The sequence below is a fragment of the Sorex fumeus genome, unplaced genomic scaffold (assembly GCF_029834395.1).
Source record: "Sorex fumeus unplaced genomic scaffold, SorFum_2.1 ptg000047l, whole genome shotgun sequence".
NCBI classification, from domain to species: domain Eukaryota; kingdom Metazoa; phylum Chordata; class Mammalia; order Eulipotyphla; family Soricidae; genus Sorex; species Sorex fumeus.
Window position 1 is genome coordinate 50,493,855 of NW_026606104.1, and position 24,773 is coordinate 50,518,627.

Consider the following 24,773-nt stretch of genomic DNA (forward strand, 5'->3'; position numbering starts at 1 on the left):
GCCCTACCTGCTGTGCTATCGCTCCAGCCCCAGAAAAAATTTTTAAATGCTTTTTTTTTTTGAGGCCACACCTGTCAGGGTTACTTTTGAGGTTACTCTAGGGGTAACTCAGGAATTAATCCTAGTAGTTCACTGGGAACCATATGGGATGCTGGGGATCTAACCCAGATCCGCCACATGCAAGGCAAGTACCCTGCCCGCTGTAGTATCAATCCAGCCCACACTTAAGCACTTTAGCACCTAGATATGTCGATTTTACTTAGAGAAAAATAAAGTCTGTATGCAGTCATTTCAGTTTCATTCAAAAAGGTATAACTTGGGCCAGGATGTGGTTCAGTGGTAGAGAACCTGTCTTCAACGTGTGAATCCTTGAGTTCAATTCCTGACATCTCAAAAACAAAAAGCAAGAAGATAAGTCATTCTTCTGTAAGGGTATTACAGAAAAGTTTAGTTTTCATTCTTGTTCCGTATCTTTTTTATTTTGGTTCTAGGTGTTACTTGTCAGTGTTCAGGGCCCACTGCTGCCTCTGCCTTGAGGGATTACTCCTGGTCATGTTCATGAGACCACATGGAGTGCTAGGCAAGTGCCTTATCCACCTTATGTGCTGGTGCTATCTTTCTGACTCCTTGTTAATGTCTTGACTAATTCCCTCTTTGTTGATTTGTTACGTTATGTCATTAATGTAATATGCTATAACCTTTAAAACTAAGAGCTATTAAATTTTCGTTGCATTTACTTACTGTTCCCTCCTCTCTTTGCCTTCTCTGCATTATTTTGAGGACAGGAGGCTGGCAAACCCTTGCTTGTGGTATTCTCTGGGGGTTGCATTTCTTTTAGTTGTGTGTGTTCAAGTGCTTGTGGTGGGGGTGGGATAACACTTTTTAGTTGAAGCATGCCAGTTATGCTTGTAAACGCTCACCAGAAGTTGCTACAGTGCTCACGCTCTTGACCACCTATGGTTGGACTTCCTGCTATGACTCTTGCATCTCCCTTCAGTTGTGATGATTTCTAGGACCTCTTCCCTTTCTCTTTGTACTTACATTTTGCTGCATAACAGCTGTAAGTTGCTGGAATGCTTGGCAGTATAGACAGTAAAGCTGTTTGGCTCAATCAGCACTGCTGCCAGGATTGCACTGTACAGATGTGACAACATTGGGCATTTGAACTTTGATCATATGATTGCAAGGCAGGTGTTTGGTGAGGGCCAAGGGTTCAGGCTAGAGCAAGGAATTGCTCTTTGCAGGAAAAAGTCAGTCCTAATCACAGCACATGAGTTTTAGGACTGCTGTCTTCCCTTGTAGAAAAGAACTTTCAGAAGGTGAGATAAAGAAGTAAAACAGGCTTCTTTTTTTTTGTTTTTGTTTTTGTTTTTGGACCAGCGTTGCTCAAGACTTACACATGGCTCCGCACTCAGGGAACATTCCTGGTGGGCTGGTGGGTGGGGGGAACCATATGGGGTGCTAGGGAACAAATCTAAGCCAGCCACATGCAAGGCAAATACCCTATCCTCTGCACTTTTGCTTAAGTCCCAGTTTTATTTAAAGAAATTTACTTAGAGAAAAGGGTGTAGCGAGAAAGAGAGATGCATGTTTGAGAGAGAATATGAGCATCTCTAGAGGGAGCGGTGGATGGCTTTTGGGAGAATGTTATGTATAAATCTTCAAATTATCTTGGCCTGGAGTTGTCCACATACATATAAGTTAATTTGGGTGTTGTCACAGGGCAGAATGCCTTGGACTCTCTGATGGAACTTTCATTCTCTTTTTTTTTTCCTTAATTTTGTTTTTACCATTTTCATTGAAGTACTGGTATTTATAATACTGTTAATTATATGTTTTATGCACACTGTATTCTAACACCAGATCCATCAGTAGAGAGCACACTTCCCCCCATCTGTGTCTTAAGGGGCCCACCAGACTATGCCAGCCCTCATCCTCAAGTTCTGTAGACAAAATTTCTAGTTTGATAACTTTGCCAATTTGTTGTTTTCTTACTATGTGTCTTTATGGCTCACTTCTGAGTGAGATTTCAAAAAATAATTTATTGTGGAGAAGCCGGAGTGATAGTACAGGTAGGGCATCTGCGTTGCACGTGGCTGACCCAGGTTTGATTTCCGGCATCCTATTATTATTTCTTTTTGGTTTTGGTTTGTTTTGGGGCCACACCTGGCGATACTCAGGGTTTACTCCTGGCACTGCACTCAGGTGGTGCTCACGGAACCATATGGGATGCTGGGGTGCTATCCTTGGTTGGCTGCATGCAAGGCAACTGTCCTACCCACTGTGCTATCTCTCCAACTTCTTCTGCATCTATTCTTGTAGCACCTTGATTTTTCTGGTGCTCAGACTGTGTATTATTATTTTATATTATTTACCGTATTTATTTCTGACACTTCTGATTGATGTTTCTCTCATAGTTCTTGTGCTTTGTTTACTACTTAAAACAATGCCATTGTTTTGAAATCACAAAACATCTTCAACATGGAACCATCACTGAAGTCATTCTCTGAGGGTTTCCGAAGCTAGTTGATACCGTTGATATTATTTCTCTCTCTGAGTTTGATGGGCTTGCCCTTTGTGTTTATTGTGCTCCCACTATGAATGTTTGTAGTTAGCACTCCCTCCCCCCAACTTTCTGAGAGATGTAGACTGGATGCCTGTCTTTTCCTTCCTTGTCTTCACCCTTGTGACAGGAGGTATGTGCGAGCAGAGTATATTGTGATGAGTATGCATAGCTTCATGGTTCAGGAGCTGGACCTACTGAAATAGTGAAGGGCAATGCGAAGACTGTCAGGACCCAGCTTGAAGGGAATTGAATCTGCTTCCAAAGGAATGTCAGTCTGAAGGTTGCCTGGAAGATTGAAGGGAGCAAGAAAATGAGCGGATCTTAGTGTATATGTGGGCTGGAGCACAGTACGTAGGGCGTTTGCCTTGCACGCAGCTAACATGGCCGACCCGAGTTCGATTCCTCCGCCCCTCTCGGAGAGCCCGGCAAGCTACCGAGAGTATCTCGCCCGCACGGCAGAGCCTGGCAAGCTCCCTGTGACGTATTCGATATGCCAGACACAATAACAACAAGTCTCAAAAAATGGAGATGTTACTGGGCCCACTCCAGCAAATCGATGAACAACAGGAGGACTGTGACTGTGAGTGTGTATGTGCTCAAGCTCAGTGTTTTTTTTTTTGGGGGGGGGGCTTGGGGGTGTCACACCTGGCTATATTAGAGCATATATTTTTTTTTCCTTAAATTTTTATTATTCCCACCAGCAGTGAAGGAGGGTCCCTTTCTCGCCACATCCGCACCAACACCGGTTGCTTCGCACCAACACCGGTTGATTTTGGTCTTTTGGATGTGGGCCAGTCTCTGTGGTGTGAAATGATATCACATTGCTGTTTTGATCTGCATCTCCCTGATGATTAATGATGTAGAGCATTTTCTCATGTGCCTTTTAGCCATTCAGATTTCTTCTTTGACAAAATTTTTGTTCATTTCGTCGCTCCATTTTTTGATGGGGTTGTTTTCTTCTTGTGGACTTCAACCAGTTTTGTATATCCTTGATATCAACCCCTTGTCATTTGTCTATTGGGCGAATATCCTTTTCCATTCTGTAGACTGTCTTTGTATTTTGGTCAGTGTTTCTTTTGAGGTGCAGAAGTTTCTTAGTTTAAGATAGTCCCATTTGTCTATCTCTGTTTCCACTTGCTTGGCCAGTGGTGTGACATCTTTGAAGATACCATTAGCTTCAGTGTCACGGAGGGTTTTGCCGATTCTGTCTTCAATGTACCTTATGGATCCAGTCTGATGTTGAGGTCTTTAATCCATTTCAATCTTACTTTTGTACTTGGTGTTAGGGACAGATCTGAGCCCGCTTTTTTGCATGTAGCTGTCCAGTTTTGCAGCACAATTTGTTAAAAAGGCTTTCCTTGCTCCACTTCACATTTCTTGCTCCCTTATCAAAGATTAGATGATCATGTGCTTGGGGGGAGATGTCAGTATATTCGACCCTGTTCCATTGGTATGCAGCTCTGCCTTTGTTCCAGTACCAAGTAGAGCATATTTTTGACTCTGCTCAGGGATCACTCACTCTTTACTTGGGGACCATACATGTATGCCGGGGATTGAACTTGGATTTCCTGCAAGGCAGATTTCTTACTTGCTGTACTATATCTCAATCTTCTTTTTATCCTTCTTTTTATCATAACCTTTAGATTGTAGGGTGTTTGCCTTGCACGCAGCCAACATGGCCGACCCGAGTTCGATTCCTCCGCCCCTCTCTGAGAGCCCGGCAAGCTACTGAGAGTATTCGATATGCCAGACACAGTAACAACAAAGTCTCCAATGGAGACGTTACTGGGCCCGCTCGAGCAAATCGACGAACAACGGGAGGGCCTTTACCTACCTTTACCTTTACCTTTACCTTTCTCTTTTTCTGAGGGGTCTACCCTTCTTTGGGTTTTGCTTCAGTTTGTGTCTTGTGGTGCCTCAGTTTCTCCAAAGAGCTAAATATTTGCATCCTAAAGGGGTATGATCTTCATGCCTTTGTAGTTTTAGTCTTTTCTTTTTTTTTTGTTGGGGGGAGGTTGGGTCACACCAAGTGATGCTCAGGGTTCACCCCTGGCTCTGCACTCAGGGATCACTCCTGGCAGTACTTGGGGAACCGTATGGAATGCAAGGGATTGAACCTGGGTCTGATGTGTGTGATAAGACAACCTTATCCTCCTTACTATATGCTACCTCTTTGGTCTTGTTTTAGTTTTGATTAGTAAATATATTTTGTTACAGATACACATGATTCTCTATTAAGGAAGAATGATATTTAAGATACATGCATATTTTGGGAATCAGAGCGATAGTACAGGGGTTAAGACACTTACCTTAGCAGGTGGCCCATCCTTGTTTAATCAGCGGCACCACATATGGTGCTGAGCACTGCCGAGAGTGATCCCTGAGCATGGTAAGCCAATAGTGAGCCTAGAACCAGTAATAAATATGTGTATATTTAAAAATTTGTGAAAACTAATTTTTTGCTTTTGGTCTGCCATTTTTGGTGAAAAAAACTTGATCATTTAAATTTTATCTTATACATTTTTGGCAATGTTTCTTTTTTAGTATTTGAAACTTCATCTAAATGATTTACAAAGTGATTTACAAAGTTTACAGTCGTTTCAGGTATTCAGTGTTTCAACATCAATCCCATCACCAGTGTCAACTTCGAACAATGTCCCCAGTTACCTGCCTCCCCTACTTTTCCCCTTATCAGGAACAAAGTAATTCACTTCATATCACTTGTTAAAAATATATGTCACGATGGTAATACTAAAGTAATTATCAGAGAATTTAGTGAGTAACATGTTAGGTACTAGTTGAGCTTTCTGTGCTATTGTTTTTCTTTTGAGGTTTGTGGGATGCTGTGAAAATTTCTCATCTAATTTTCTGTACTCCTACTGGGCTATCAGTAATGTGAAGTTTGGAGGTGGTGACCTATGGGCCTCGTGTGTCTGCTTGCTACAAGAGCTGGAACGAGGATGTTTCAGCTAAATGGTGTCTCAGCTGGGCTGTTCATATTCAGGGGAAAATCTGGTGTGGGTGGAGTGCTGGGTCTTCCAAAAGAGTGGGAACTTAGTCTTTCCGTATGCTGAGAAAGTTCTAGAGATCTGGGCTCGGAGTCTGGGCCTGCTTGGGTTGACTCAGTCTCTCCTTGGCATTGTTCCTGATTATTTTTAAACTTTGGGTAGTAAAAATATAGCATTTTGGGGTCAGGGAGAGAGCACAGTAGGCACTTGCTTTGCAAGCAGCTGGATTGGGGTAGATCTCTGGTACTACATATGGTCCCCTAAACACCACCACAAGTGATCCCTGAGCACAGAGACAGGAGTAAATCTGGAGCACTGCCAGGTTGGTCCCAGAATAAAACAAAACAAACAGCGGCAGCAACAAAAATGTAGAGCATTTTATGGCTCTTGGGGAAATGGGGTGACTATCAAGAGTATTGTAGAGGAGGCTGAAGAGATAATACAGAACGTAGGGGGTTTGTTTGCCTTGCGTGGAACCACTCTAGGTCAATTTCCTGCACCATGTATGTTCCCCTGATATGTTCGTTATCAGGAATGAACCCTGAGGTCAGAGCCACAAGTAATTCCTGAGCATCACCAGGTGTTGCCCCCAAACATACAAGAGTATGATAAAAAATTATGAAATTAATACTTATATTCACTTAAATTTTTCTTTTTTCAGTTTGAACAGAAAGCCGGTGCGGTGTTTGATGAAATAGTAGAGAACTGTAAGTACCATTTAAGAAGAAAATTGTCATGTCTTTGTTGATAATAAAGTCTAATAGAACATTCATAATGTGATGTTTAATTAATACTAATCAATGTCCTGGTCAAGTTTGAGTTAATTTAGATCTTGTTATATTTTGTTAACATTTTTTGCAAGTTTATCTGAACTGCAATAATTTCTTTAAAAAATTAATTTGTGGGCCGGAGCAATAGTATAGTGGGTAAGGTGTTTGCCTTGCATGCGGCCAACCCGGCTTCAATTCTCGGAATCCCATATGGTCCCCCAAGTGCCGCCAGGAATAATTCCTGAGTACAGAGTCAGGAATAATCCCTGAGCATGACTGGGTGTGACCCAAAAAAAGTGAAGGAAAAAAAGTTATTTTATTCCGAGAATTATATTGAGATATAGCATAGCTTGTGTTTGTATGAATCTTAGTGAAGTTTGTACTGACCAGTTGATAAGAATTTTGTATATAGGATCTCGTAATTTTATATTATTTTTATTTCTTACAATTATAAAAGTAATACATTCTGCTTTGTAGTACGGAAGTAAATAAAGTAGGAAATAAAAGACCATGCCTTTATTGTTCTCCAATAATACCCAGTCTTAAAAGTTTCTGTATCTTTCCAGACTTTTTTTTCTCTGAATAACGTATCTCCATGTGGTGGTGGTGATCTTGTATGAGTGAAGATTCCGTACGAGTATTATGCTTTTTTCACTCAACTGCTTATATCTGTATTTGTGTAGGCCTATTATATCCCTTCTAATGGCTACTCTTTATTTTATTGGATGGTTTTACTATATTTTAAACAAGTTGTTTCATATATGTATAAATTATTTTCAGCTTTTAATTGTGTGAGCAATATTGAGTATATGTCTCATATTTGATGAATTGTTAAAGTGTTTCAGAAATTTTAATAATAGAATTGGTGTTTCATCATAGGATGTTTGTGTATTTATCAAAGATGTATTTTGTCATCTAGAATTCCTGAGTAAAAATACATTTATTTTTATTTTTAATTTTAGCTTCCATTGATTGGAACTGTCAGTACTACCTTTCTTTTTGGAATTAGTTTATTAATATTTGAGAGGAGTTATCCTATCGAGAGGTTATTGCAAGCAATAAAAATTGCTTGTCCGTAACAAACTTTAGAAGGTGGCTCTACAGTAAAGTGCATGCCTTGTATAAATACACCTGCGTTTGATCCCTGGCACCAATAAGAAAAATGTCTCAAGAAATTCTTGGAAGTATTTTGGGATATTTTACAGTTTTCTGGAAAAAGAATACATTTACATTAGTATACTGTTGCCAAAAAACAGTTATGTTCAATGACTTTAAATTTTTCAGTGTAATCCACCTTAAATTGAATTTTTCTAGAAAATTTTTGTTTTGGTCATCTTCTGTCTGATGTTTTATCTTTGATCCAATTATTGGTGGTCAGGCAAAATAGGATGAGACAGTCAAACATGGCTACTGAACATGTTCTTCAGCTGCTGCTTTCCAGTTTCATCAAATAATATTTCTATTATCATGCTCCTTTTTTACTATTATATGCCTTCGTTCAAGAATGTATACTGGTAATAGAAATAATGAAATAGCTTTCCAGTGAAGGTTTTACTATGGTAATTTATTTGTGAAAGATACTGCAATAACAATGACCTTAATGCAGTAGTAGGAACGGTAAAGTAGTACCCAACTTTTTCTTCTTTATCAAAAAGTGAGGTTTACATTTCTGGTGTCTGATTCTTGTCTGCTCCATAGCTTCAGATATTTTTCAGATTGTGAGTTTACAAATAGCTGATTTTAGAATAGATGTTGAATACCAAAGGTGTGTAATACAGAATACTCTTCTTTCTCTTTCTTTTAATTTATCAATGAGTGATAATTGTAGGCTCTGGAGGTAGACTAGTAGACTGAAAGAGTAGACCGATTTTATTCTTGAAGTGAAGAATCTAATATCTAACTGGGAGAGCAACAAGGGCTTTCTGATTCTAATTTGTATTTATAGGATCCCTCCCTCCCTCCCTCTCTCCCTCCATCCCTGTGAGATAGACCCTACAAAGCATGATTAGGTTTTAGTCATCAACTCCAGTTCTAATACCCATCCCTCCACCTGTGTCCCAGAATCTGTGTGTCGTCCCCCCCCCCCCCCCCCCCCCCCCCGCCTACTTGCCTCTATGGCAGGTGCCTCCCTCTCTCCCCTTCCCTCCCTCCCTCCCTCTCTCCCCTTCTCTCTCTCCCTCCCCTCCCCTACTTTCAGATTTTCTATCCCCCAAGTGAGCTTGGCCTTTGATACTTGCCAGTTTTAAGTTATGCAAATAAAGGAGGTTCACTATCTTTGGCAAGTAAATGAAATCTCTACTGCTAGATTTAAGCTGTGTGCATTGCCCAAGGCCACTAGGGTATGGGACTACAAATGTTTTTTTTTTTATAAATGAAATTCCATTCCCTTAGGCTATAGCCTTACTGACAATTTAAGCAGATATCTGCTATTTTGTGGCTTGTATATAAACTTAAAATCTAATCCCATCTTTGAGAAATTTGGGAAATTTGATTTAAAGGTGAGTTGACTTTCCAGATTGACTTAAGTGAAAGGATTTAAAAGAAAAAATGATCTAACATTCTACGCAAGAAAAAGTAGGGTTGTTCAAACGTCTAATTTATATTTTATCTTTTGTCAGTGGGTCGGCATGGGTTGGCACTATAAACTTTGTAAGTTAAATGGTTATAAAGAGTGATATTCGATTGTTTTAAGTTCACTGTATCACTGTCATCCCGTTGTTCATCTGTTTACTCAAGTGGGTGCCAGTAACGTCTCCATTCGTCCCAGCCCAGAGATTTTAGCAGCCTCTCCTAACTCGTCTTTCCCAGTGCTGCCATATTGGAGGCTCTTTCAGGGTCAGGGGAATGAGATCGATTATTGCTACTGTTTTTGGCATATCGAATATGACACAGGTAGCTTGGGGTAGCTTGCCAGGCTCTGCCTTGCTGTTTTAAGTTATGTTCCATTATTTTTGACTTTCTGAGTCACACCCTGAAGTGGTCAGGGTTTACTTCTGGCTCTACACACAGAAATTACTCCTGGGACTGGAGCTATAGTACAACGGGAGGGGGTTTGCCTTGGATGCGGCTCACCCGGGTTTGATTCTTGGCATTCATTGATTGTGGTCCCCCGAGCACTGTCAGGAGTAATTCCTGTGTGTAGAACCCAGAGTAAGCCCTGAGCATCGCCTGGTGTTAAAAAGCCAAAAAAACCCCCAAAAAACAACAACAAAATTACTCCTGGTGGTGATTGGGGGGAAGGGAGTGGGGAAGGGGAAAGGGCAGGGGAAGGATGACAGGACCAGATTTGGGACTTGGGATTGGGATTTGGGATTCGAACTTGGGTCAGCTCTGTGCAAAGCTCTATGCCCTACCCTCTGTACTATTGCTCTGGCGTTTAAGTTATGTTCCTTTAAAGATTATCAGCTTATATTAAGTCCTGCCTCCTCCCAGCACTACTAGGTGTAAGTAGATTTTTATTTAAAGTGTTCACATATGTAATTCCTTAACAATAACTTACATTGAACATAAATTTAATGACTTCAAAAGAAAAGTAAGATTTGTTCATGAAATATTGATTTGAATGAAAAAATACATTATTTTGATTATTTGCAGTATACCAGTTCTGAAAAATGTTACAGAATGACCTTTTCAGTTGCTCTGATAGTATTACCTAGACAAGATTCAACTATGTATGTATAGTGTAAGTTATATTTAGAATTAAGTTTTTATCTAGAAACTTAGATGATGAAGATCACTTAGATTATTAAAAATTCAGGGACCAAGTTTGTTGTTTTTGGACCATTCCTGGCAGTTCTCCAGGATTACTCCTTGCTTTGTGCTCAGGGGAACCGTATGGAGATGCTGGGGATTGAACTGGCCTGTTCTATCTCTCTGTTCTGGACTTCTGCCTTTTTTGTCATAGCTTTAGCACTTAGTCACCCCTTGAGCTCTAAGGTGACTACAGTGTTCAGTCTACAGTGGGGCAGAAAGGAAGGGAATAAAAACCATAGAATTAGACCTGTAAAAGTTTTACCTTATGTTCATTGGATTATCTCTTCTTGGACACCTTGACTTAAAAAAAATTGGGAATTGTAGTCCTTCAACTGAGCCAATTGTTCTCAGCAATATATTTGAGGTTGTCTCAGAAACCAGAGGGAGAATGGTTAATAAGTTTTCAGACTATTGTTAATGGTTTGTTAATAGTTTTCTAGCCTAAGATACTATGACTGTTTTACTAAGGAGAAAGTTGGGGTTTCTTGATACCATCATTTAGCTTAAGTGATCAATACTTGATGCAGGGTTACCTCCTAACTTCAAAGGTTTTTCTTGTAAATTTTCTGTTTCACATTTCTACACTGCCCACAGTTCACTGGAATCAAAGTTTTTAAGGATTCCAGTTTGGGAGAAGCAAAATTGTTGTCCTTTTAAAATAAAAAACATGAATGCTTAACTGTAGCAATTCAAAGCCTTTTAATATTCTTCCTTCGCCACTGTGTATGTATGTGCAGACATCAAGTCATCATCTGTCTCCCCCACCCTTGCGCCTCACTCAGCTGTTCCCCCTCCCCACCCCGCCATCACCTCTCTGACTTGGACATCTTACCTCCTGTACTATCTCTCTGGCCCCACGAATATACATTTTTATTTATTTTTTTAATCGAATCGTTGTGAGATAGAACATCACAAAGCTGTTCATGATCAGGTTTCAGTCATACAATGTTCCAACACCAATTTCTTCTCTCTCTCCTTTTGTGCATTATGGCTTGCAATACAGGTACTAAGAGGTCCTTATGTTTGTTCAGGATGTTCAGTATTTTTACGAAGAAGGCAAAGCTGGACTAGTTTTTTTCCACTGGATGGTGACTTTGGGGTGTAGACATGATTGCTGTCGCTTCCGGAGAAACTGGGAGGTATTGGGGAGGTAACCTATCCCGACTCCAAGAAAGCCTGGTGGTTTCAGTCACAAAACTTGCATAACCTGAATCTTCAGCGGATTAATATCTCCATGAGGTCTGTCCAGAGATGGTAGAGTCTGGCTGGGAATATGGCAGGAATTTTGGATTGTGGAGCAAGCAGCTTCAGGGGGCTCTGTTTGGGCAGGCCATGGACTCACCCGCCCCTCTGACTTACCCTGGTCTGTTCAACCTTGTATGGTCCGAGCTTAACTGTGACTCTTCATCTTTTGATATTTATTTATGTTTTTCTGAAGCAAGGCAGATAAATGAGCTTGTATGGCTGAGATGGTTTGTGGGTGTGGCTCCCACATATCTAACTTTTGGCAGTTTAATTTGTTGGGAAACTTGGTCCTGAGTTTTGGAATCTGGCCAGAGGCACAGTGGCGATTTTGGGGTATCAGGAAACCTGAAGGCACCATCAGGCTGCTCATGCACTCAGGCCGCTGGTGGAGGTAAAACATCGGGGCCCAATGGTGGGAACCTGGGGTGTGTCCTCAACTCCTTTACACCTGCTCTGTGGTCTGCCGGGCTGGACCCAAAGAACCCTAGTTAGACACTGCTGCTGCCCGTAGCACCGAGAGCTCTATTAGCTCTTCTCGCTGGCAAGCTTCGCAGCTGCCACACTCAAGAGGCGCACTTGGGGCTGGTGCTCTGCGGCGGACGACTGGCCGGTTCCCTTTAATGGCGCTCTCCCTGAGACAAAATATTAAAGGGACACCCACATTTACTCACGCAGAAATTTTGTAACCTCATCGGCTGTTCAGAGAACTGAGAGCTGCTGTCCTTCTGCCAGCTCTGGTGCTTGCTGCTGTGCTGCTGCCATCTTCAACATAAATTTTTTTATATTAAGCACAAACAAATGAAGCTTCATAAACTAAAGTATTTGAGAAATTATTAGCCATGTTTATGCTTTAAGATAAAGTATTTTTCAGTTATAGGTAGTTAAATGTATTCAGAAGAGGGAAAAGTACTGATGACTGGGATTAGAGTACAATAGTTAAGGAGCATGACTTGCATGCTGTCAACCTCCGTTCCATCCCCAGTACTACATGGTCCCACGTAAACTCCTGAGCAGTGCAGGCTTGCATTTCTGGAGACCCTGAGACATAGAACCCTCCATACCACAGCATACTTCCCCCTAAAAAGAAAATACTGATGATAATGCAGCAGTCTTTGTTACCAGTTTTAATTCACCTAAATTGGTAGGAGAGAACGTTGAATCATTCTTCCAATATGAATTTACATCATTAAGTAATGATGATGGTGTGGAATAATCTCTTTTCTTGACCTACAATAAAGATTTGGTTGTGGAGAATGTGGAAACAGCTCAACTAAAACTAAATCTTAGTACCAAGTATGCAATGGACCTATTGCAATAAAAGAAAAAAAAAATGACAATAGACCTACTGCAATAGACCAAAGAAATATTTGACTGATTTTTATAATCTTCAAATAAAAAAATTTGTGAAATTCATTACTATAATGAAAAGTATTTACTTGCATTTTGCAAAACTTAGTTGCATAACCTAAAAAGCCATATGCAATAGCGAAATATGTTGTGAAACATTCTGCTATTAAAGTGTCAGAAATAATTTATGGGAAATGTTTGGGGATGAAATCTCCAAACTTCCTTTATTAAATGAGACAAGTTCCCAAAAGAATTTCTGAAGTTAGTTAATGACCAATTCTAGCAATAAGGGGCACCACACGAAGTTTGCCATTCACTTGGATGGAACAACTGATATTTCTAACATGTCACCATTTTTTATATAAGATGTGCTTATGAATGAAGACTCGTACATGAACATATATGTGAAGACTTGTATGGGAACATATATGGGAAGACTTGGGATGATATACATGAAGACTTAGTTTCATTAAAAGTCATGCCCTTGGGGCTGGAGTGATAGCACAGTTTGCCTTGGACTCGCAGAGTTCGATCCCCAGCATCCCATACGGTCCCCCGAGCACCGCCTGGAGTGATTCCTGAGTGCATGAGCCAGGAGTAACTCCAAAATGCAAAAAAAAATAAATAAAAGTCATGCCCTTAGTGTTTGCTTTCACTTATTAGCAAAGGCTTCTCTTATAGATCATCTTACCCTATTTTCTGTACTACAGACCTCAGGCCAGTCTGTTTTAGTTTGCTTAACTCCAGAATATTTTACTTTATTTTTGAGAAGGCTCACACTGGCAGTGAACTCAGGGTTCACTTCTTGCTCTGCATTCAGGGATCACTCTTGATGGGACTGGGGGTCCTTACAGGGTGTCAGGAGTCCAGGATTGAACCTTGGGTCTACTGCATGCAAGGCAAGTGACTTATCCTTGCCTATTGCTTCTGCCCTTAATTCTAGAATTTTTTGGAGGAAACTAGAGCATACTTTTGAAATGTTAGGCTCTTGGATGTCTTAGCTACAGTGGCTTAACAATCTGCTTGTGATCCTTCTAGGCCGATGGTGGGACTCATTCGAGTATTAAGTGGTAGGACAGTTTTAGTGCAGTTGAGGGGCTAATATGGGCCTAATTTCAGCTAATAAAACAAATGCCTAAATGTTCTTGTTCTCGCCCCCAACTCCCCCACCCCCACCCCACCCTATATCTGGTGTTACTCAGGGACTATTCCTAACCCTTTACTCAGGACAACCCCTGTTAGCGTTTAGAGGAGTATACATGGTGCTGGTGGTAGAACCAGAAATCAACTTCATACAATGCTCTTTAGCTCCTGTACTATTCGTTGGTCCCTGCACAAATCAAAACAATAAGAAAACATTACCATCAGAATTCACTTGCAGCACTTGTATTTGGGGTTAGTTGCTCTCTCCTTGAGGGTCCACAGATTACAAGGAGTTTCTGAATCATGCTAGTTGACTGAAACCTTTTAAATTACATAAAAATTTTAATAGCACTTGATCCATGTCTTTAAAAAATGTGTGTACTCAATGTCTCTTTTGCAAACCACAACACCCAAAAGGAGAGAGAGAACAGAGGGGAATGCCCTGCCACAGAGACAGGGTAGGATGGGGGGGATGGGGGGTGGGAGGGATACTGGGATCCATGGTGGTGGGAAATGGGCACTGGTGGAGGGATGGGTGTTTGATCATTGTGTAATTGAAACCCAAGCACAAAAATGTGTAAGTCTGCAACTGTACCTCATGATGTCTCACTATTAAAAAAATTTAATAAAAAAACCCATGTATTTTACAACCCCTCTCTCTATATCTCAAGATACAATATAATCTTAGATGATAGAATGCGAGCTATATAAATGAAGAATACTGAATAAATTTATGTGGTTTTTATGCATAAAAATGTGTGTATTTTATGGAGACTGCATCGATTCATGTAAAATTTAGGGCAAGATTGTCATTTTGAGGCTATTAATCTGACCAATTCACAAATAGGGCATGTGTTTCCATTTCCTTGTGCCCTCTTTCTTTTAGCAGTGTTTTATAGTTTTCTTTGTATGTCTTTCACCTTTTTGTTGTTGTTTGTTTGTTTTTGGGCCACAGTGGTGGAGTTTCTCCTGTCTTTGCACTCAGGAATTATTCCTGACAGTGCTTGAGGGATATTATGGGAGGCTGAGGATTTAACTGTCAGCTGTGCACAAAGCAAGTGCCCCCTTCCCCTCTCCCTCCCTCCCTCCCTCCCTCCCTCCCTCCCTCCCTCCCTCCCTCCTTTCATCTTTTTTTTTTTTTTCTTTTTTTGGTGAAGCAAGGTAGTTTGCTCAGAAAGATGTCATGGGAGAGAGAGTAAGGGAGAAATACGTACTTGAGACAGAACATAGACTACCAGAGTGGAAAAAAGCAAAGAAAGAGACAAGCAATAAGATACGCATTCAAGGGAGAACATGGGCTTTAAGAGCCACTGATACTTGATTTTTCTGAGACACAATTATGAATTGTATTTTTTCCTTAAATTTCTTTCTCTGCTATTTCAGTGTTTGTATATAGAAAAGCCATGAATTTCTGAGCATCAGTTTCTGTAGCTTGCCATTTTAATGAACAACTCTAGTTTTCAGGAGCTTTTTTGTGGTGTCATAGGATTTTCTGAGTATAGTATGCCATCTGCATATAATGTGAGTTTAATTTTTTTTTCGATACAGATGCCCTTAGTATACTTTCTGGCCTCATTGCTGTGGCAAAGACTTCCAGTACTATGTAGTAAATAATAGTTGTGAGACTGGACAACCTTATTGTGCTCCTGATTATAAAAAGAAGGTTTATAGTTTTTTCACAATTGAGTATGGTATTTGCTGTGGATTTGTAAATATATTTTTAATTTTTAAGAATTTTTTATTTTTTGGTTTTGGCATTTCAAATACGCCACGGGTAGCTTGCCAGGCTCTGCTGTGCGGGCGGAATACTCTGGATAGCTTGCCGGGCTCTTAGAGAGGGACGGAGGCTTTTTGGGCAGCCTCTAAAAGCCCTTACAGGTGCTCCCAGTCTACCTAATGCAAGCTTTTGGTTGACTGGCATGTTGTAACGAACTGCAGCACCTGTTGATTCACTCCTCGCAGGTCGGCACTGTTAACGCCCCCTGCCATGATGAAGCGGTGAACCATATGACTCACACCATAGTTGAATCCCATCAAATATGGTGTGGTAATTATGGAAAATGGATAGGAAGTGTTGGGGAAGACAGCCTTGAGTGTGGCTACAGTTTAGGTGGTGGAGGTTGGCCGATAGATTATCTGCCGCCAGCAGGGAGTGGCTTATGGATGTGACCCCTGGTCGCTGGAGATTGGGGGAAGCAGGAAGAGGATCTCTGCTCCCAGGTTTCATAGAGCCCAGAGTCCAAGGTCGCAAAGTTCCGCATTACCTGGGTTCCATGGGACTTCGCTCATGCGTGAACCTCCACCCAAGCGTCTGGAAAGCGGCCTTGAGCGTGGTGTATTTGAAATGCCCAAACCAGTAACAATAATGAGCCTCTTTCTCCTGACCCTGAAATACAGCAGTGTCAAGAAGAACGAGCAAGGAGAGGCTGATAAAATCTCAGGGCTGAACTAGGCTGCCAAAATGAAGAGGGACTAAAATGACTGTATTTTCAATGCACGTATGCTGGCTACGGAAGCATTCATTGAGGACCTGATGTTTCAAGTGCAGAAGATCAAGTATGACGTCATTGGTCTGACTGAGACAAGGAGGCATCAATCACATCACGCCATTTTTGACACTGGAGAAGAACTGTTCCTCGGAACATGCGACAGCAGAGGTATCGGTGTCCTCATCAACACGAACTTGGCCACAAGCATTGATTCGTTTGAATGCTTAACAACCCAAATCGGACATTACACTTGAATAGATGTGGTCATTGCCGGAAGTTTCTATCTTCGTTGTTTGTGCACCAATATCCAACTACAATGAAGAAGAAATTGAGAAGTCCTACGTGGAACTGGAGAAGTTCTATAAAGAAGACCACATCTTCTACAAGATCATTGTTGGTGATTTTTTTTTTTTGCTTTTTAGGTCACACCCAGCGATGCACAGAGGTTATTCCTGGCTCTGCATTCAGGAATCACCCCTGGCTGTGCTCAGGGGACCATATGGGATGCTGGGAATCGAACCCAGGTTGACTGCATGCAAGGCAAATGCCCTCCCCGCTGTGCTATTGCTCCAGCCCCTGTTGTTGGTGATTTTAATGCCAAGATCGGACCGAGAAGATCAGCCGAAGAACTGCACATCGGGACCCGTGGCCTAGAATGGAATGAGCAGGGTGAGACACTGTTCATTATGTCAACCAAGACCATCCATGGTCACTCAGTTCCAGAAAGCTGAATCTAAACATTGGACATGGGAGTCTCCATGGACAATTCCACAGCAAAATTGACCACATCATATTCAGTTGACAGCTTTGCCTGACTGATGTCACTGTTGTCCCAAACGAGATCGTACCACTGTCTCCTTCATGCAAAATTCTACTTCACGGAGTGGGGAGAAGGGGTCGCAAAGTTTAAGAAAACTCCCAGAACGACCACCAGTTGGGAGCTCTTTGGCACTATTGCAGCAATATGGAAAGATGCCCCCATTGATAACATCAACAAAGAATATGATTGACTGGTTCAGCACCTCCATGACTGTGCTAGGAATACTGAGAGTGGGAAAGCCACAAACAGACGCCTGTCTTCGGAAACTCTCGAGCTCATTCACCAACGTGGTTTGGTGCGAACCTCAGGCAATCACAAAGTAACTTCCGAGCTCATAAAGTTGTGCAGAGAAGTGATGAAGGAAAACTTCAAAGAGAGAAGAGCAGCAGTGTTAGCTGATGTGACAGAAGCGGGGAAAAGTATTCATAGCGCTTGCCTGTCCTTCGCCAACTACAAGATCAAGATGACTGCCCTCCAACGTCCTGATGAATCTGTCGCATCTTCCAGAAGGGCAGTGGAGAAGATTATCCAAGACTTAACTCAGATCTCTTCGATAGCCATGTCCACCTGCCCACATACCAAATTCTGCAGGATGGATATGTTGTTCCCAACATTCTCCCTTCCGAAATCTGGCACGCCATTTCGTTGGTAAAGAAGTGTACAACACCCAGTCCAGACAAGGTTAGACCTGAATACCTGAAGAATCTGCAGTTGGTACTCATCAAATCACTGGCTTGGCTCTTCACATGCTACCTGTCTGATTGTATGGTTCCATCCCAGTGGAAAACCAGCAGGACTGTACTACTGTACAAGAAGGGAGACATCCACGACATTGGCAACTATTGCCCGATCTACCTATTGTCTGTCATCTACAAGCGTGAGTCATCCTGAATAGGATTGGCAGAACACTAGACGAATGACAATTACGCAAGTAAGCATTTTAGGGGTTCCTAAAATGATTCAGCTCGATCGACCATATCAACATGGTGATCAAGCTCATTGAGATTTTGCAAGAGTTCAAGATACTGCTCTGTCTAACGTTCATTGATTTAAAGAAGGCCTTTGATTCTGTTGAGACTGAAGTGGTCATTGAAGCCCTAGCCAAACAGGATATTCAAAGTACATCAGGATCCTCTGTGAGCTGTATTACAGATTTACCACCAGGATCTCACCATTCTACAAAGAAGTGATCATCCATGTTAAGAGAGGGGTTCGGCAGGATGATGCCATTTCACTGAAACTCTTCAGTGCCATCCTCGAGGACGTTGTGACGACTAGAATGGGAAGAAATGGGAGTTGAAGATAGATGGTCGGCAACTACACCACCTCCGCAACAGGGATGAACGGAGCCATTACTGGCGCCCACTTGAGCAAATATTGAACAACGGCATGATAAGTGATTACAAGTGATTTTTATTTCTTTATTAATTCATCGTGAATATCCCACCCACATGGCAGAGCCTGGCAAGCTATCTGTGGTATATTTTGTATGCCAAATCCAGTAAAAAAATAAAATGAATCTCATTTCCTGATCCTGAATAGGGCAGAGTCGAGAAGGATGTAGAAGGAGAGGCTGATAAAATCTTAAGGCTGAACTAGGCTGCCAAAGTGAAGAAAGACAAAAATGATTGTCTGTACTTTCAATGCACGTACACTGGCATCTGATGCATCCATCGAGGACCTGATGGTACAAGCGCTAATGATCAAGTACGACATCATTGGTCTGACCGAAACGAGAAGACATCAATCACATCACGCCGTTTTCGACACTGGAGAAGAACTGTTTCTTGGAACATGTGACAAAAGAGGCGTTGGTGTCAGTATCCTTGTCAACACGAACTTAGCCATGAGCATTGATTCATTCGAATGCCTAACAACCCGAATCGGACGATTACACTTGAGTAGATATGGCTCACTGCCGGCAGTTTCTATCTTTGTTGTCTATGCACCAACATCCAATTGTGGTGAAGGAGAAATTGAGAAGTTCTACATGGAGCCGGAAAAGTTCTATAATGAAGACCACACCTTCTACAAGATCATTGTTGGTGATTTTAATGCCAAGATAGGACCAAGAAGATCAGCCGATGAACTTGACATCAGGACCCATGGCCTAGAATGGAACGAACAAGGTGACAGACTGTCTGAGTTCATCATGTCTACCAAGACCATCTATGGTAACTCACAGTTCCAAAAGGCTGAATCTAAACGTTGGACATGGGAGTCTCCTGGTGGATGGTTCCACAATGAAATAGACCACATTATGTTCAATTGGCGGTTTTGCCTAACCGATGTTGCTGTTGTCCCAAAATTCCAAACGGGATCAGACCACCGTCTCTGCAAAATTCTACCTCACAGAATGGGGAGAAAAGAATGCAAAGTTTAAGAAGAGAACTCCAAGAATGACCACCAACTGGGAGCTCTTTGACTCTTTTGCAGCAACATGGGAAGATGCTGTCATTGACAACATTGATGAGGAATACGATCGAATGATTCAACACCTCCATGATTGTGCAAGGAATGTCAAGAGAGAGATAACCACAAAAAAAACGCCTTTCTTCGAACCCTCTTGAACTTACTTGCCAACGTGGCTTTGCACATGCCTCAGGCAACCGCAAGCGAATGTCCGAGCTGGCAAAACAGTGCAGAAAAGTGATCAAGGATGACCTCAAAGACAGGAGAGCAGCAGTGCTGGTAGATGCGGCAGAAGCCTGGAAAAGCATTTGTAATGCCCGCCTGTCCTTCAACTACAAGACCAAGATGACTGCCCTTCAATATCCTGATGGATCTATCACATCTTCCAGAAGGGCAATGGAGAAGATTATTCATGACTTCTACTCAGATCTCTTTAATAGCTGTGTCCACTTGCCCTCATACCAAATTTCACAGGATGGATATGTCGTTCCCAATGTTCTCCCTTCCGAAATCCAACACGCCATCTCGTTGGTAAAGAAACAAAGAGCACCTGGCCCAGACAAGGTCAGACCTGAACACCTGAAGAACTTACCATCAGTACTCATCAATATATTGGCTCGGCTCTTCACATGCTACCTGTCTGAATGCAAGGTTCCATCCCAGTGGAAAACCAGCAAGACTGTACTACTATATAAGAAGGGAGACATCCAGGACATTGGCAACTATCGCCCAATCTGCTTTTTGTCTGTCATCTACAAGTTGTTCACTCGAGTTATCCTGAATAGGATTGGCAGCACACTAGATGAAGGACAACCATGTGAACAAGCCGGGTTCCGAAAAGGGTTCGGCACCATCGACCATATCCACACGATAACCAAGCTCATTGAGGTTTCTCAGGGGTTCAAGATGCTGCTCTGTCTAACGTTGATTGGTTTAAAGAAGGCCTTTGATTCTGTTGACAGAAGCAGTCATCGAAGCCCTAGCCAATCAGGGCTTAGAAACTCAATACATCAGGATCCTTCGTGAACTCTGTTACGAATTCACTACCAGGATCTCACCATTCTACAAAGAAGTAATCATTGATGTCAAGAGAGGGGTTCGGCAGGGTGATACCATTTCACCAAAACTCTTCAGTGCCACTCTCGAGAACATCATGTGACGACTGGAACGTGAAGGATTGGGAGTGAAGATAGATGGTCGGCAAGTACATCACCTCCGCTTTGCTGATGACATTGTTCTAATAACACTCAAACATAGCCAAGTGGCACAGATGCTAACCGGCTTTGACCGTGAGTGTGGAAAGGTCGGATTACAGCTGAATCTCACACAGACAATGTTCATGAGAAACAGTCTTGTTCCTGATATTCCATTCACTCTCAACGGAACCACCATCTCCGAATGCAACAGTTATATATACCTAGGTCAAAAAATCAACATGATGTATTACCTGGCACCTGAGTTATGCAGGAAGAAGAGAGCGGCTTGGAATGCCTTCAAGAGTGTTGGAGAAATAACTAAGAGGACAAAGAAGCTCCAGCTCCGAGCACATCTCTTCGATTCCACTGTCCTTCCTGCATTACCATATGCCTCAGAGACCTGGGCTCTACGAAAACAGGATGAGAACGCTATTTGGGTCTCTCAAAGAGGAATCGAAAGAGCTATGCTTGGAGTATCACGCTTCACTCAAATGAGAGATAGAATCCGGAGTTCCAATCTCTGTCAATGCTCAAGAATCAGGGACGCTGTCTCATTTGCCAAGGCATCAAAAATCAGATGGGCTAGACACGTAATGAGGTTTAAAAGACGACAGCTGTACTAGAGCCATTACTGGCTGGATTCCATGGGACGTCAAAAGATCGCATGGACGCCCACATACAAGATGGTCAGACTTCTTCGTCAAGACCCTGAATGATTGGTTTGAGGCACTGCATGTTCCTAGAACGAGCAGATGCCATTGGGCTACGCTAGCATGCAACAGGGATGAATGGAGACATTACTGGCACCCGCTTGAGTAAATCGATAAGTAATGGGGTATCAAGTAATCAATGATTAATTCATCGTGAGGTACAATAACAAAAATTTTATGTTTGAACTTCAATCATATGGTCATCAGACACGCATCTCTTCACCAGTGCACATTTTCTACCACCAAAATCCCCAGTATTCCCCCCATCCCTTTATTCCAAACCTCTCCCTGCCTGTGTGGCAGACAATTTGCAAAATATTCTTTCTTTACTTTAGTTACCTTCGATACATTTTTTTAAGTTTTTTAAATTTTTGGGTCTCACCTGGCAGTGTATAGGGGTTACTCCTGACTCTGCAATAATTAATTACTCCTGGCGGTGCTCAGGGAACCATATGGGATCCTGGGAATGGATCCCGGGTCAGCCACGTGCTAGGCAATGCCCTACCCACTGTGCTGTTGCTCCAGCCCCACCTTCAATATTTTAAAGACTAGTCCTACCACCCCTCATACCTGCCTAAAATGCAATTTCTAGACAATGTGTTTTAAATTGCTTGTAATGTATATAATATTATGCGGTTGTGAGAGAGGCCACGTGCTGTAAGAATTCTAAGATTTTAATAATTAGGGTCTGAAGAAATTGCTGCCCCAAGTTGCTCGGGTCTGAGATTCGTTTGTGTGTCTCTCGATCTTGGCTATGTGGGAGCTTAAGTAGATGATGGGCGGATGTGGCATCATCTCTGCGTCCCATTGAGGTGGGGGGAAGGAGGACCCATTCCTCCCCTGTCCTGCGAGACTCGAGATTTACCGTTACCGTGACTTGTACCTGGTGCTTCTTGCTAGCTTCTAGAGAATGGCGACTGCTTGAGCTCTTAAAGGGCAGTTGGAGGGTCAACACTTGCCCCCGTCTGGAGGAGCCCAGTGGAAAAGACCTGTTGCAAAGTCCTGGGCCATCTCTGCTGAAAGTTGCTTGGGTCTGAGATTTGTTTTTCTTTGTCTCTGGATCGTGGCCACGTGGGAGCTTTAAGTATATTTTTTGATGAAAGTTTCTGTAACCTGAATCTTATTGAGCACTTTTTATCATGAGTAGTTGTTGGATCTTGTCAAATGCTTTTTCTGTATTTACTGATGCATGAATTTTACCTTTTCTTGTATTCATATAATACATTATGTTGATTGACTTGCATATGTTAAAACCATCCTTATATCTCAGGTAAATCCTAAGATTAATTTTTTTTGTTTCGTTTGCTTCAGTTTTTGTGCTACATCTGGTTGACTCTTGGCTCTATGCTCAGGAATCACTCCTAACAGACTCAGGAGACCATATGGGATACCAGGAATTGAATGTGGAAGGGCTCCATGAAAGTCAGTTTCCTTGCCTGCTGTGAGCTCTAGGTTCCTAATCTTAATTTCTAAAGTTGTATAGTCAAGGGGCCAGAGTGATAGTCCTCATGGGTAGGTCACTTGCCTTGCACAAGGTCAACCAGGTTTTATCTTTGGCATCCTGTCTGGTCTCCTGAGCTCTCTAGGAGTGATGATTCCTGAGCACAGAGCCAGGAATAACCCCTGAACATTGCCAGGTATTACCCGCAAAACATCACTTAATCACTTAACTTCCCGTTAGTCGTCGATTTGCTCGAGGGGGCGCCAGTTACGTCTCCATTTGTCCCTGTCGCGTGCTAGTGTAGCCCAATGGCATCTCTTCGCTCCGGGAACATGGAGGGCCTCAAACCGATCGTTCATGACCTTGACAAAGAAGTCTGACCATCTGGTAGGTGGGCGGCCACGCGGTCTCTTGACATCCCGTGGAATCCAATCAGTAACAGCTCTAGTCCAACGGTCGTCTTTAAATCTCATTACGTGACCAGCCCATCTGATTTTCGACACCTTGGCAAATGAGACAGCGTCCCTGATCCTTGATCGTCGACGGATGTCAGAACTCCGGATTCTTTCTCTCATTTGAGTGAAACGTGATATTCCAAGCATAGCTCTTTCTATTCTTCTTTGGGAGACCTGAATGGCGTTCTCATCTTGTTTGCATAGGGCCCAGGTCTCTGAGGCATATGTTAATGCAGGAAGAACAGTGGAATCAAAGAGATGTGCCCGGAGCCGGAGGTTCTTCGTCCTCTTAGCTATTTCTTCGACGTTCTTGAAGGCGTTCCAAGCCGCTCTCTTCCTCCTGCGCAGCTCGGGTGCCAGGTCATTTGTCATGTTGACCTCTCGACCTAGGTACACATAGCTGTTGCATTCGGAGATGGTCGTTCCATTGAGAGCGAATGGGGCGTCAGGAACAAGGCTGTTTCTCATAAACATTGTCTTCGTAAGATTCAGCTGTAGTCCTACCTTTCCACACTCACGGTCAAAGTCGGCCAGCATTTGTGCCGCTTGGCTGATGTTTGGTGTTATTAAAACAATGTCATCAGCAAAGCGGAGGTGTTGTAGTTGCCGACCATCTATCTTCACTCCCATTCCTTCCCATTCCAGTCGTCGCATGATGTTCTCGAGGGTGGCACTGAAGAGTTTTGGTGAAATGGTATCACCCTGCCGCACCCCTCTCTTGACATCAACGATCACTTCTTTGTAGAATGGTGAGATCCTGGTAGTGAATCCGCAATACAGCTCACGGAGGATCCTGATGTATTGGGCTTGAATGTCCTGATTGGCTAGGGCTTCAATGACCGCTTCCGTCTCAACAGAATCAAAGGCCTTCTTTAAATCAATGAACGTTAAGCAGAGCGGCATCTTGAACTCCCGAGAAACCTCAATGAGTTTGGTTATCGTGTGGATATGGTCGATGGTGCTGAATCCTTTGCGGAACCCTGCTTGCTCACATGGTTGTCCTTCATCTAGTGTTCTGCCAATCCTATTCAGGATGACTCGAGTGAACAACTTGTAGATGACAGACAATAGGCAGATCGGGCGATAGTTGCCAATGTCATGGATGTCTCCCTTCTTGAACAGTAGTACGGTCCTGCTGGTTTTCCATTGAGATGGAACCTTGCATTCAGACAGGTAGCGAGTGAAGAGCCGAGCCAGTGTATTGATGAGTACTGACGGCAGGTTCTTCAGGTATTCAGGTCTGACCTTGTCTGGGCCGGGTGCTGTTTGCTTCTTTACTGACGAAATGGCGTGTCAGATTTCGGAAGGGAGAACGTTGGGAACGACATACCCATCCTGTGGAATTTGGTATGTCGGCAAGTGGACATGGCTATCGAAGAGATTTGAGTAGAAGTCATGGATAATCTTCTCCATTGCCG

The 24,773-nt window shown here is 42.5% G+C and overlaps 1 protein-coding gene across 2 annotated transcripts in view; it reads left to right on the forward strand.

Annotated features, from left to right (window-relative positions):
• The first annotated feature begins 6,235 nt into the window (after nucleotides 1-6,235).
• The window catches only part of ZMYM4 (zinc finger MYM-type containing 4), a 101,593-nt gene continuing 83,055 nt past the window's right edge, over nucleotides 6,236-24,773 (forward strand). For both annotated transcript variants that reach the window (XM_056123031.1, XM_056123032.1), the window contains exon 1: nucleotides 6,236-6,281. The gene's annotated coding sequence lies outside the window, so the exon portion shown is untranslated. The remainder of the gene's footprint in view (nucleotides 6,282-24,773) is intronic.